This window comes from Oncorhynchus clarkii, unplaced genomic scaffold (assembly GCF_045791955.1).
Source record: "Oncorhynchus clarkii lewisi isolate Uvic-CL-2024 unplaced genomic scaffold, UVic_Ocla_1.0 unplaced_contig_11854_pilon_pilon, whole genome shotgun sequence".
In the NCBI taxonomy this organism is placed as follows: Eukaryota; Metazoa; Chordata; class Actinopteri; order Salmoniformes; family Salmonidae; genus Oncorhynchus; species Oncorhynchus clarkii.
The window spans coordinates 190001-203529 of NW_027261056.1; positions in this window are offsets into that span (position 1 = coordinate 190001).

The window sequence follows — 13529 nt, forward strand, 5'->3', positions numbered from 1 at the left end:
TTGTCCTCCGCCCCATTCTCCTGCTGAAGCTACAATACTGTGTTGTCCTCAGCCCCATTCTCCTGCTGAAGCTACAGTACTGTGTTGTCCTCAGCCCATTCTCCTGCTGAAGCTACAGTACTGTGTTGTCCTCAGCCCCATTCTCCTGCTGAAGCTACAATACTGTGTTGTCCTCCGCCCCATTCTCCTGCTGAAGCTACAATACTGTGTTGTCCTCCGCCCCATTCTCCTGCTGAAGCTATAGTACTGTGTTGTCCTCCGCCCCATTCTCCTGCTGAAGCTACAATACTGTGTTGTCCTCCGCCCCATTCTCCTGCTGAAGCTACAATACTGTGTTGTCCTCCGCCCCATTCTCCTGCTGAAGCTATAGTACTGTGTTGTCCTCCGCCCCATTCTCCTGATGAAGCTACAATACTGTGTTGTCCTCCGCCCCATTCTCCTGCTGAAGCTACAATACTGTGTTGTCCTCCGCCCCATTCTCCTGCTGAAGCTATAGTACTGTGTTGTCCTCCGCCCCATTCTCCTGCTGAAGCTACAATACTGTGTTGTCCTCCGCCCCATTCTCCTGCTGAAGCTACAATACTGTGTTGTCCTCCGCCCCATTCTCCTGCTGAAGCTACAATACTGTGTTGTCCTCCGCCCCATTCTCCTGCTGAAGCTACAATACTGTGTTGTCCTCCGCCCCATTCTCCTGCTGAAGCTATAGTACTGTGTTGTCCTCCGCCCCATTCTCCTGCTGAAGCTACAATACTGTGTTGTCCTCCGCCCCATTCTCCTGCTGAAGCTACAATACTGTGTTGTCCTCAGCCCCATTCTCCTGCTGAAGCTACAATACTGTGTTGTCCTCCGCCCCATTCTCCTGCTGAAGCTATAGTACTCTAACAACACTGTCTCTTGTGTCAACAGCAGGGAAATCCATTTCTTCAGCACGTCCATTTAAAGGTGCATTAGCATACAAATGCAGGGAGGACAACACTGTGTGTGTGTGTGTGTGTGTGTGTGTGTGTGTGTGTGTGTGTGCCTGTGCCTGTGCCTGTGCCTGTGCGTGTGAGAGAGTGCACGTACGTAGCTATAGCCAGAGGGCCCAGGAGAGTAGGGGAGGGTTGGCGGTGAGCTCAGTTCAGTTTAGTGATTCCCGTTGAGTGGATGTGCATTATGATTGCAGCATCAAGCAGTAGTTGTTCAATTAAAACCTGATCGCGGGTTGGTTAATCAGGCTGACGTAGCATTATAACAACTCTCCTCTGATCGCAGGTTGGTTAATCAGGTTGACGTAGCATTATAACAACTCTCCTCTGATCGCAGGTTGGTTAATCAGGCTGACGTAGCATTATAACAACTCTCCTCTGATCGCAGGTTGGTTAATCAGGCTGACGTAGCATTATAACAACTCTCCTCTGATCGCAGGTTGGTTAATCAGGCTGACGTAGCATTATAACAACTCTCCTCTGATCGCGGGTTGGTTAATCAGGCTGACGTAGCATTATAACAACTCTCCTCTGATCACAGGTTGGTTAATCAGGTTGACGTAGCATTATAACAACTCTCCTCTGATCGCAGGTTGGTTAATCAGGTTGACGTAGCATTATAACAACTCTTCTCTGATCGCAGGTTGGTTAATCAGGTTGACGTAGCATTATAACAACTCTCCTCTGATCGCAGGTTGGTTAATCAGGCTGACGTAGCATTATAACAACTCTCCTCTGATCGCAGGTTGGTTAATCAGGCTGACGTAGCATTATAACAACTCTCCTCTGATCGCAGGTTGGTTAATCAGGTTGACGTAGCATTATAACAACTCTTCTCTGATCGCAGGTTGGTTAATCAGGCTGACGTAGCATTATAACAACTCTCCTCTGATCGCAGGTTGGTTAATCAGGTTGACGTAGCATTATAACAACTCTCCTCTGATCGCAGGTTGGTTAATCAGGTTGACGTAGCATTATAACAACTCTCCTCTGATCGCAGGTTGGTTAATCAGGCTGACGTAGCATTATAACAACTCTCCTCTGATCGCAGGTTGGTTAATCAGGCTGACGTAGCATTATAACAACTCTCCTCTGATCGCAGGTTGGTTAATCAGGTTGACGTAGCATTATAACAACTCTTCTCTGATCGCAGGTTGGTTAATCAGGCTGACGTAGCATTATAACAACTCTCCTCTGATCGCAGGTTGGTTAATCAGGTTGACGTAGCATTATAACAACTCTCCTCTGATCGCAGGTTGGTTAATCAGGTTGACGTAGCATTATAACAACTCTCCTCTGATCGCAGGTTGGTTAATCAGGTTGACGTAGCATTATAACAACTCCCCTCTGATCGCAGGTTGGTTAATCAGGCTGACGTAGCATTATAACAACTCTCCTCTGATCGCAGGTTGGTTAATCAGGTTGACGTAGCATTATAACAACTCTTCTCTGCTCGCAATTTGGTTGATCAGGCCTGCTAACTGTCTGAATCGCCGCGCCCCAACCACTCACTGGACCCATATTTACTTTCAATCTCTTTTCGATTTTTAATTCGATTATACCTTCCGGTAACCTGCCTCACCCAATGTGATACGGAATCGCTATTATTTTTTTAACAACTCTCCTCTGATCGCAGGTTGGTTAATCAGGTTGACGTAGCATTATAACAACTCTTCTCTGATTGCAGGTTGGTTAATCAGGCTGACGTAGCATTTCTCCTCTGATCGCAGGTTGGTTAATCAGGCTGACGTAGCATTTCTCCTCTGATCGCAGGTTGGTTAATCAGGCTGACGTAGCATTATAACAACTCTCCTCTGATCGCAGGTTGGTTAATCAGGTTGACGTAGCATTATAACAACTCTTCTCTGATCGCAGGTTGGTTAATCAGGCTGACATAGCATTATAACAACTCTCCTCTGATCACAGGTTGGTTAATCAGGCTGACGTAGCATTATAACGGCTCTCCTCTGATCGCAGGTTGGTTAATCAGGCTGACTTAGCATTATAACAACTCTCCTCTGATCACAGGTTGGTTAATCAGGCTGACGTAGCATTATAACAACTCTCCTCTGATCACAGGTTGGTTAATCAGGCTGACGTAGCATTTCTCCTCTGATCACAGGTTGGTTAATCAGGCTGACGTAGCATTATAACAACTCTTCTCTGATCGCAGGTTGGTTAATCAGGCTGACTTAGCATTATAACAACTCTCCTCTGCTTTTTAGAGCAATGACGCGAGAGTGAGGGGGACCGTGCAGTATAACAAAACAGGGGTGGTAGCCGAAGTCTGATTCCAAGTGGCACACAATTCCCTATTGGCCCTGGTCTAAAGGAGTGTACTACATATCGAATAGGGTGCCACTTGGGACGCATCCTAGTGTGATTGCATTTCAAATCGAGATTTCAACCCATTAATGTATAGCATCTGAACCACGTGTTTTTTCCTAATATGGATGGTTAATTATAACATTACAGTATAAGTTCATTACAGATGCTTAGAGTGGCTATGTTTGGTTTGTATGGAAACTATAGTTAAACCGGTAGCAACTTGAGGATGTAGTGTAGAATGTGATATAGGTTCTAATCCAAGGTGGCGTAGCAGTCAGACGTCTTGTCGTGTCGTGTTCCTTGTACAGTGCCTTGCGAAAGTATTCGGCCCCCTTGAACTTTGCGACCTTTTGCCACATTTCAGGCTTCAAACATAAAGATATAAAACTGTATTTTTTTGTGAAGAATCAACTACAAGTGGGACACAATCATGAAGTGGAATGACATTTATTGGATATTTCAAACTTTTTTAACAAATCAAAAACTGAAACATTGGGCGTGCAAAATTATTCAGCCCCCTTAAGTTAATACTTTGTAGCGCAGTACTGTGCAGCCGTCTTCATCGACCTTGCCAAGGCTTTCGACTCTGTCAATCACCATATTCTTATCGGCAGACTCAGTAGCCTCGGTTTTTCTGATGACTGCCTTGCCTGGTTCACCAACTACTTTGCAGACAGAGTTCATTGTGTCAAATCGGAGGGCATGCTGTCCGGTCCTCTGGCAGTCTCTATGGGGATGCCACAGGGTTCAATTCTCGGGCCGACTCTTTTCTCTGTATATATCAATGATGTTGCTCTTGCTGCGGGCGATTCCCTGATCCACCTCTACGCAGACGACACCATTCTATATACTTCTGGCCCATCCTTGGAAACTGTGCTATCTAACCTCCAAACGAGCTTCAATGCCATACAACACTCCTTCTGTGGCCAACTACTCTTAAACGTTAGTATAACCAAATGCATGCTTTTCAACCGTTCGCTGCCTGCACCCGCACGCCTGACTAGCATCACCACCCTGGATGGTTCCGACCTTGAATATGTGGACATCTATAACTACCTAGGTGTCTGGCTAGACTGTAAACTCTCCTTCCAGACTCATATCAAACATCTCCAATCGAAAATCAAATCTAGAGTCGGCTTTCTATTCCGCAACAAAGCCTCCTTCACTCAAGCCGCCAAACTTACCCTAGTAAAACTGACTATCCTACCGATCCTCGACTTCGGTCATCTACAAAATTGCTTCCAACACTCTACTCAGAAAACTGGATGCAGTTTATCACAGTGCCATCCGTTTTGTCACTAAAGCACCTTATACCACCCACCACTGCGACCTGTATGCTCTAGTCGGCTGGCCCTCGCTACATATTCGTCGCTAGACCCACTGGCTCCAGGTCATCTACAAGTCCATGCTAGGTAAAGCTCCGCCTTATCTCAGTTCACTGCTCACGATGGCAACACCCACCCGTAACACGCGCTCCAGCAGGTGTATCTCACTGATCATCCCTAAAGCCAACACCTCATTTGGCCGCCTTTCGTTCCAGTTCTCTGCTGGTTGTGACTGGAACGAATTGCAAAAATCGCTGAAGTTGGAGACTTTTATCTCCCTCACCAACTTCAAACATCTGCTATCTGAGCAGCTAACCGATCGCTGCAGCTGTACATAGTCTATCGGTAAATAGCCCGCCCATTTTTACCTACCTCATCCCCATACTGTTTTTATTTATTTACTTTTCTGCTCTTTTGCACACCAATATCTCTACCTGTACATGACCATCTGATAATTTATCACTCCAGTGTTAATCTGCAAAATTGTAATTATTCGCCTACCTCCTCATGCCTTTTGCACACAATGTATATAGACTCTCCTTTTTTCTACTGTGTTATTGACTTGTTAATTGTTTATTCCATGTGTAACTCTGTGTTGTCTGTTCACACTGCTATGCTTTATCTTGGCCAGGTCGCAGTTGCAAATTAGAACTTGTTCTCAACTAGCCTACCTGGTTAAATAAAGGTGAAATAAAAAAATAAAAAAAGGATGGAGTTAATTTAGGATGGAGTTAATGTAGGATTTCAGTTAATGTAGGATTTCAGTTAATGTAGGATGGAGTTAATGTAGGATTTCAGTTAATGTAGGATTTCAGTTAATGTAGGATGGAGTTAATGTAGGATTTCAGTTAATGTAGGATTTCAGTTAATGTAGGATGGAGTTAATGTAGGATTTCAGTTAATGTAGAATGGAGTTAATGTAGGATTTCAGTTAATGTAGGATGGAGTTAATGTAGGATGGAGTTAATTTAGGATTGAGTTAATGTAGGATTTCAGTTAATGTAGGATGGAATTAATGTAGGGTGGAGTTAATTTAGGATGGAGTTAATTTAGGATGGAGTTAATGTAGGATTTCAGTTAATGTAGGATGGAGTTAATGTAGGATGGAGTTAATGTAGGATGGAGTTAATGTAGGATTTCAGTTAATGTAGGATGGAGTTAATGTAGGATGGAGTTAATGTAGGATGTGGGGATGTAATGTAGGGGTATGGTAACTGGTATGGGGATGTAATGTAGGGTTATGGTAACTGGTACTGCTATGGGGATATAAAGATGTCAGGTAACGTGGGAGGTTTTGTAAAAGTGGTTTATAAATGAATAAAATGCAGTGTTTGGACCTACGTGAGGTCACAGAGGGCCGTCCTACTTTCTGATAGAGCGAGCAGCGATCAGTGTAAAGCCTGTCCCCCGTGATAAATCTCAGTGCAGTATTATAAATTGGATCTAGTGGCTTCACCCCTTCCCTTTTATGTCCGGAACAGGGGTTTGAAATCATTAAAATACTATTTTGTCGTAATTTTTCCACCATGACCCATCATCTGTTTTTTCTTAAGGGACTCAACAGGTAAAACATTACACCTGGTACTGAAATAGTGACGTCCTTGATGTGCCGGGTCAATTAGATCCGTAATTTGACCCCCCGATTTATGTCCTTGACTTTGGTCCATTTAACTTTTGTACGGTTTGTCCTTGAAACAAGCTGCTTCCTGCAAAGGAATGCTGCAATCACGCTGACCACATAGATATATGTATTAAATCAAATTGATTTATTATAGCCCTTCTTAGATCAGCTGATATATCAAAGTGCTGTATTGAAACCAAGCCTAAAACCCCAAACAGCAAGCAATGTAGGTGTAGAAGCACGGTGGCTAGGAAAAAACTCCCTAGAAAGGCCAAAACCTAGGAAGAAACCTAGAGAGGAACCAGGCTATGAGGGGTGGAGATTATAACAGAACATGGCCAAGATGTTCAAATGTTCAGAAATGACCAGCATTGTCACGCCCTGGCCATAAAGAGGCTCTGTATTCTCTATTTTGGTTAGGCCAGGGTGTGACTAGGGTGGGCATTCTATGTCCTTTTTTCTATGTGTTGTATTTCTATGTCTTGGCCTGGTATGGTTCTCAATCAGGGACAGCTGTCTATCGTTGTCTCTGACTGAGAACCATACTTAGGTACCCTTTTCCCACACCTGTTTCGTCGTTGTTCAGGGCACATAGCCCAAAGCTTCACGGTTGTTTTTTTTGTTCTTTGTTTTGTCGGCGTCATTTTTAAATAAAGTTCAAATGTATGCTTACCATGCTGCACCTTGGTCCAGTCCTTCAGCCAGCTGTGACAAGCATGGTCAGATAATAATAATCACAGTAGTTGTTGAGGGTGCAACAGGCCAGCACCTCCTACCGCTCCTGCTGTCTCCAGAGAGTTGAAAACAGCAGGTCTGGGACAGGTAGCACGTGCGGTGAACAGGTCAGGTTTCCATAGCCGCAGGCAGAACAGTTGAAACTGGAGCAGCACCATGACCAGGTGGACTGGGGACAGCAAAGAGTCATCATGCCAGGTAGGCCTGAGTCATGGTCCTAGGGCTCAGGTCCTCCAGGAGAGAGAAAGAAAGAGAGAAATAGAGAATTAGAGAGAGCATACTTAAATTCACACAGGACACTGGATAAGGCAGGAGAAATACTCCAGATATAACAGACTGACCCTAGCCCCCCGACACATAAACTACTGCAGCATAAATACTGGAGGCAGAGACAGGAGGGGTCAGGAGACACTGTGGCCCCATTCTATGATACCCCCGGACAGGGCCAAACAGGCTGGATATAACTCCACCCACTTTGCCAAATCACAGCCCCCACACCACTAGAGGGATATCTTCAACCACCAACTGAGACCATCCTGAGACAAGGCAGAGTATAGCCCACAAAGATCTCCACCACGGCACAACCCAAGGGGGGACCCCAACCCAGACAGGAAGACCACGTTAGTGACTCAACCCACTCAAGTGACGCACCCCTCCTAGGGACGGCATGAAAGAACACCAGAGGCAGAGAATCCCAGTGGAGAGAGTGGAACCGGCCAGGCAGAGACAGAAAACAACATACACTGAATGTACAAAACATTCGGATGACCTTCCTAATATACAGTTGCAACCCCTCTTTTTGTCCTCAGAACAGCCTCAATTTGTCAGGGCATGGACTCTACAAGGTGTTGAATAGCGTTCCACAGGGATGCTCTGGCCCATGTTGACTCTACAAGGTGTTGAATAGCGTTCCACAGGGATGCTCTGGCCCATGTTGACTCTACAAGGTGTTGAATAGCGCTCCACAGGGATGCTCTGGCCCATGTTGACTCTACAAGGTGTTGAATAGCGTTCCACAGGGATGCGCTGGCCCATGTTGACTCTACAAGGTGTAGAAAGCGTTCCACAGGGATGCGCTGGCCCATGTTGACTCTACAAGGTGTTGAATAGCGTTCCACAGGGATGCGCTGGCCCATGTTTACTCTACAAGGTGTTGAATAGCGTTCCACAGGGAGGCTCTTGCCCATGTTGACTCTACAAGGTGTTGAATAGCGTTCCACAGGGATGCTCTGGCCCATGTTGACTCTACAAGGTGTTGAATAGCGTTCCACAGGGATGCTCTGGCCCATGTTGACTCTACAAGGTGTTGAATAGCGTTCCACAGGGATGCGCTGGCCCATGTTGACTCTACATGGTGTTGAATAGCGTTCCACAGGGATGCTCTGGCCCATGTTGACAATACAAGGTGTTGAATAGCGTTCCACAGGGATGCGCTGGCCCATGTTGACTCTACAAGGTGTAGAAAGCGTTCCACAGGGATGCGCTGGCCCATGTTGACTCTACAAGGTGTTGAATGGCGTTCCACAGGGATGCGCTGGCCCATGTTGGCTCTACAAGGTGTAGAAAGGGTTCCACAGGGATGCTCTGGCCCATGTGGACTCTACAAGGTGTTGAATAGCGTTCCACAGGGATGCGCTGGCCCATGTTTACTCCAATGCTTCCCACAGTTGTGTCAAGTTGGCTGGTAGGGGATCTCTATTCTGAATAGCTCGTTCCATCTCATCCCCACAGATGCTCAATTGGATTGAGATCTGGTGACTCGGCAGGCCACCGCAGTAAGCTGAATTCACTGTCATGTCCGTGGAACCATTCCTGGATCATCTTAGCCTTGTGGCATGGGAGCATTAAACATCTATTAGCAGAAGGATACACTGTTGCCATGAAGGGATGCACCTGATTGGCTATGAGGTTCAGATATCCTGTGGCATTCAAATGTTGCTCCACTTTTATCAAGGGGCCCAATGTGTGTCATGAAAACATACCCCACACACAATCACACCCCCCACCACCAGCCTGCAATGTTGACACGCAGCATGATGGATACACTGTTCTTATGTGCTTTTCTCCATACCCTAGTCCTCCCATCAGCATGAAACAGCAGGAACTGGGATTCATCATACCAGGCAATGTTATTCAAATGTTTCCAGCGTCCATTTGTTTTTGTTCCTTATCCCACTGCAACTGCAGTTTCCTGTTTATCTTCTGAAAGAAGTGGAACTCTGTAAGGTCGTTGGCAGCCATACCCCCATTCGTGTCAAGGTAGGATAAGTTGTGCATTCTTTTATGGGTCTTTGGTCACCAATGTTGTACTGGACTGTCAGTTTAACTAACTGTAACCGGTCTGTTGAACAAGTCGCCTCCTTTGTCCTCTTTTATCAATATCCTATTTTCCACCGCTGGCTTGTCATTGGCTGGATGTCCTTTTGGACCATTCTTGATGCACACGGGAAACTGTTGATCGTGAAAATACCCCGTTTTGCCACTTAATATAATGTTTACATACCCTACATTACTCATCTCATGTGTATATGTATATACTGTACTCGATACCATCTACTGCATCTTGCCTATGCCATTCTGTACCATCACTCATTCATATATCTTTATGGACATATTCTTTATCCCTTTACACTTGTGTGTATACGGTAGAAGTTGTGGAATTGTGAGGTTAGATTACTCGTTGGTTATTACTGCATCGTCGGAATTAGAAGCACAAGCATTTCGCTACACCAGGGAAAATATTCAGATTTTAAAGTTATAATAATATAATTTTAAAGTTATATATATATATTTATTTTTTTTGTTTATTAATGAATTATTATTTACCTCACGTTAGTCTCATTCCAAACGTCGTAAATTGTTGGTTATCTGCACAAACCCAGTCTTCACTATGAGTCATCCATACATCAATTGTCTTAAATCATTTATTTACTAACTAAGTAATTCACAGAAATGCACACAAACAAACAGTAGGTAGTTACAAGGAAATGATAGCGGAGTTTCCCGAGTGGGATAAACCGGTATCGCGGCTTGGTGGACAAAAGGGGAAGTGAGGGTCGACTGAGATGAGACACGACAAAGTTGATAATTATAACAATTGAAATGCTAATCCTTTGCACATGAACACTCAGTCATTCGGGAATAATTGCAATCAATATATATGTTTACGTTCAGTGTGTCGTCATGATCTCTGTTGAAAAGTTTGTTTCTGTTGGAGAGTTTGTCCGCCCTCTCTCTGTCGTGGTTAGAATGGATAGTTCAGAGTGACATTCATTCATGTCGTTATAGAATAGATGTTTTGGCGGTTGTCGGGCTTCGCGTTCAATGATACAGAATTCCTAGCTGCAGACTAGAAATTAATATCAAAGACTTGTTCTTATTCTGGCGATATGGATAGTCTAAGAGTTTAACCACGTGGGATGGTTAAAAGATTCAGCAGTCTCGTCTCAAACCTTGGCCCTCTCGTTATCGAGGTCAGCTGGTCTGCAACCTTTGTCCTCTCGTCATTGAGAGAAACATGGTCTGGTGATTGAAGAGTATTCGGTAGAGCAGAATGGGCGGTCCTGGGCGGTCCTCTGTTCATGGGCGGTCCTCTGATTTAGTTAAACTCCAAAGGGAATTGGAGTTTCCTTCATTAAACGGTCCAAATCACATTACACAATTTCACAAACAGTATCATACTCACTCATTCATCTTATACAACAATTAGATGTAAGCTTCATAACTGAGGCTATTATATAAACAGCGTTATGGTAATGTGGCCGTATTGTCTCTCATGAGTTTCACAAACTTGTACCAAATGGACCAGTTCGTAGCTGGATTCTTCACCGATCATTTATACCTTCTCCAGAACATAAATGTTGTTCGGACCTCAAATTCTGTGAGGTGGAATAAATTATTTTGTTCTCTCTATGAAAACTCACTCTCTCTATACACTATGGCCATGAGGAGATAACCTCCTCCAGGAATTTACGACCTGAGGTCGCAGCAGCCTGAGTGTAGGAGACAGAGAGAGGGGGATGGTGCTCGCTGTACCTAAAGAGGGCAACATCATGACAACATTTTGATGTTACATCCTGATGTCAACGTTCTAGGTGAATGGGGTTCGAGGAGGCGGAGTCAGGCGCAGGATACAGGAATGAGAAAAAATCTGAGCTTTACTCAAAATAAGCTCAAAATAATGTTCGAACAAGGATAAACATAAATATCCAGAGCACATAAATGAAACCACTTGACAACGTCAATCACGCACAAAACAACAGGGAGGAAAGCCAGAGGGTTAAATAAGGAACACTGATTATGGAATCCCGGTGTGAAGACAAAACAAATGAAACATGGATCGGTGGTGACTAGAAAGCCGGTGACGTCGACCGCCGGAACGCCGCCCGAACAATGAGAGGGACCAACTTTGGCAGAAGTCGAACAATTATTAACAATTATTAAATTGAGATTTTGTGTCAGAATAAAAATGTCAAAGTGGAATTGTGTTTGTATAAAAAAAAAAAATACTAATAAAAATGAAAAGCTTTAAATGTCTTGAGTCAATAAGTGTTCAACCCCTTTGTTATGGCTGAAGATGTTCAGGAGTAAAACTGGGTTTAACAAGTCACACAATAAGTTGCATGGACTCACTCTGTGTTCAATAATAGTCTTTATCATGATTTTTTTATGACTACCTAATCTCTGTACCCCACACATACATACATACATACATCTGTAAGGTAGTAGTGAATTTCAAGCCCAGATTCAAACACAAAGACCAGGGAGGTTTTTCAATGCCCCGCATAGAAGGGAACCTATTGGTAGATGAAAAAGAAGCAGATTGAATATCCCTTTATGGTAAAGTTATGAATTACACTGTGGATGGTGCATCAACACACCCAGTCACTACAAAGATACAGGAGTCCTTCCTAACTCAGTTGCCGGCGAGGAAGGAAACCACTCAGGGATTTCACCATGAGGCCAATGGTGACTTTAAAACAGGTACAGAGTTTAATGGCTGTGATATGAGAAAACAGAATGGATCAACAACATTGTAGTTATTCCACAATACTAACCTAAATTACAGAGTGAAAAGAAGGAAGCCTGTACAGAATAACAAATATTCCAAAACATGCATCCTGTTTGCAACAAGGCTCTTAAGTAATGCTGCAAATAATGTGGCAAATAAATGTACTTTATGTCCTCATTACAAAGCGTTATTTTTGGGACAAATCCAAGACAACACATCACTGGGTACCATTCTTCAAATTTTCAAGCATGGTGGTGGCTGCATCATGTTATGGGTATGCAAAATCCTAGAGGAAAACCTGGTTCAGCTTGCTTTCCAACAGACAATGGGAGATGAATTCACCTTTCAGCTGGACAATAACCTAAAACACAAGGCCAAATATACACAGGAGTTGCTTACCAAGACAACATTGAATATTCCTCAGTGGCCTAGTTATAGTTTTGACTTAAATCGGCTTCAAAATCTATATCAAGACTTGAAAATAGCTTTTTAGCAATGATCAACAACTAACTTGACAAAACTTCGAAGATACAACATTACAGAGGTGGAAAAAGTACTCAATGTCATACATGAGTAAAACTAAAGATGCCTTCATAGAAAATGACTCAAGTAAAAGTGAAATTCACTCAGTAAAATACTACTTGAGTAAAAGTCTAAAAGGATTTGGTTTTAAGATGACTTAAGTATCAAAAGTAAATGTATAAATAATTTCAAATTCCTCATTAAGCAAACCAGGGGGCACCATTTTCTTGCCAGGGGCACTCTCCACACTAGACATGACCAGGGATATTATCTTGATAAGTGAGTGAATTTGACAATTTTCCTGTCCCGCTAAGCATTCAAAATGTAATGAGTACTTTTGGGTGTCAGGGAAAATGTATATATTAAAAAGTATATGATTTTTTTTAGGAATGTAGTAAAGAAAAGTTGAAAGAAATGTAAAGTATTTAAAAATATGTTTTACTTAAGTACTTTACACCACTGCAACATTATAATTCATAAACATCTTAATCTTTCTAAACTCAAGTTAAACTCAGCCACTCTCCGGATTAATTTGTGGTAGTTGTCAGTACAGTATCTGGAGGCCAACACCTTTTACAACATATTGTCTTTCTTCACCCTAATAATTCTGACTTCTACCTTTTTAGATGAAACTTCATGAAGACCAAGAGGGAAACAATCCAGTTTTGAAGTGTTAGAGCTCTAGGTAGTTAGAGTGTTAGCCCAGTGTAGACTGGAGCTCTAGGTAGCCTAGTGGTTAGAGTGTTAGCCCAGTGTAGACCGGAGCTCTAGGTAGCCTAGTGGTTACAGTGTTAGCCCAGTGTAGACCGGAGCTCTAGGTAGCCTAGTGGTTAGAGTGTTAGCCCAGTGTAGACCGGAGCTCTAGGTAGCCTAGTGGTTAGAGTGTTAGCCCAGTGTAGACCGGAGCTCTAGGTAGCCTAGTGGTTAGAGTGTTAGCCCAGTGTAGACCGGAGCTCTAGGTAGGCTAGTGGTTAGAGTGTTAGCCCAGTGTAGACCGGAGCTCTAGGTAGCCTAGTGGT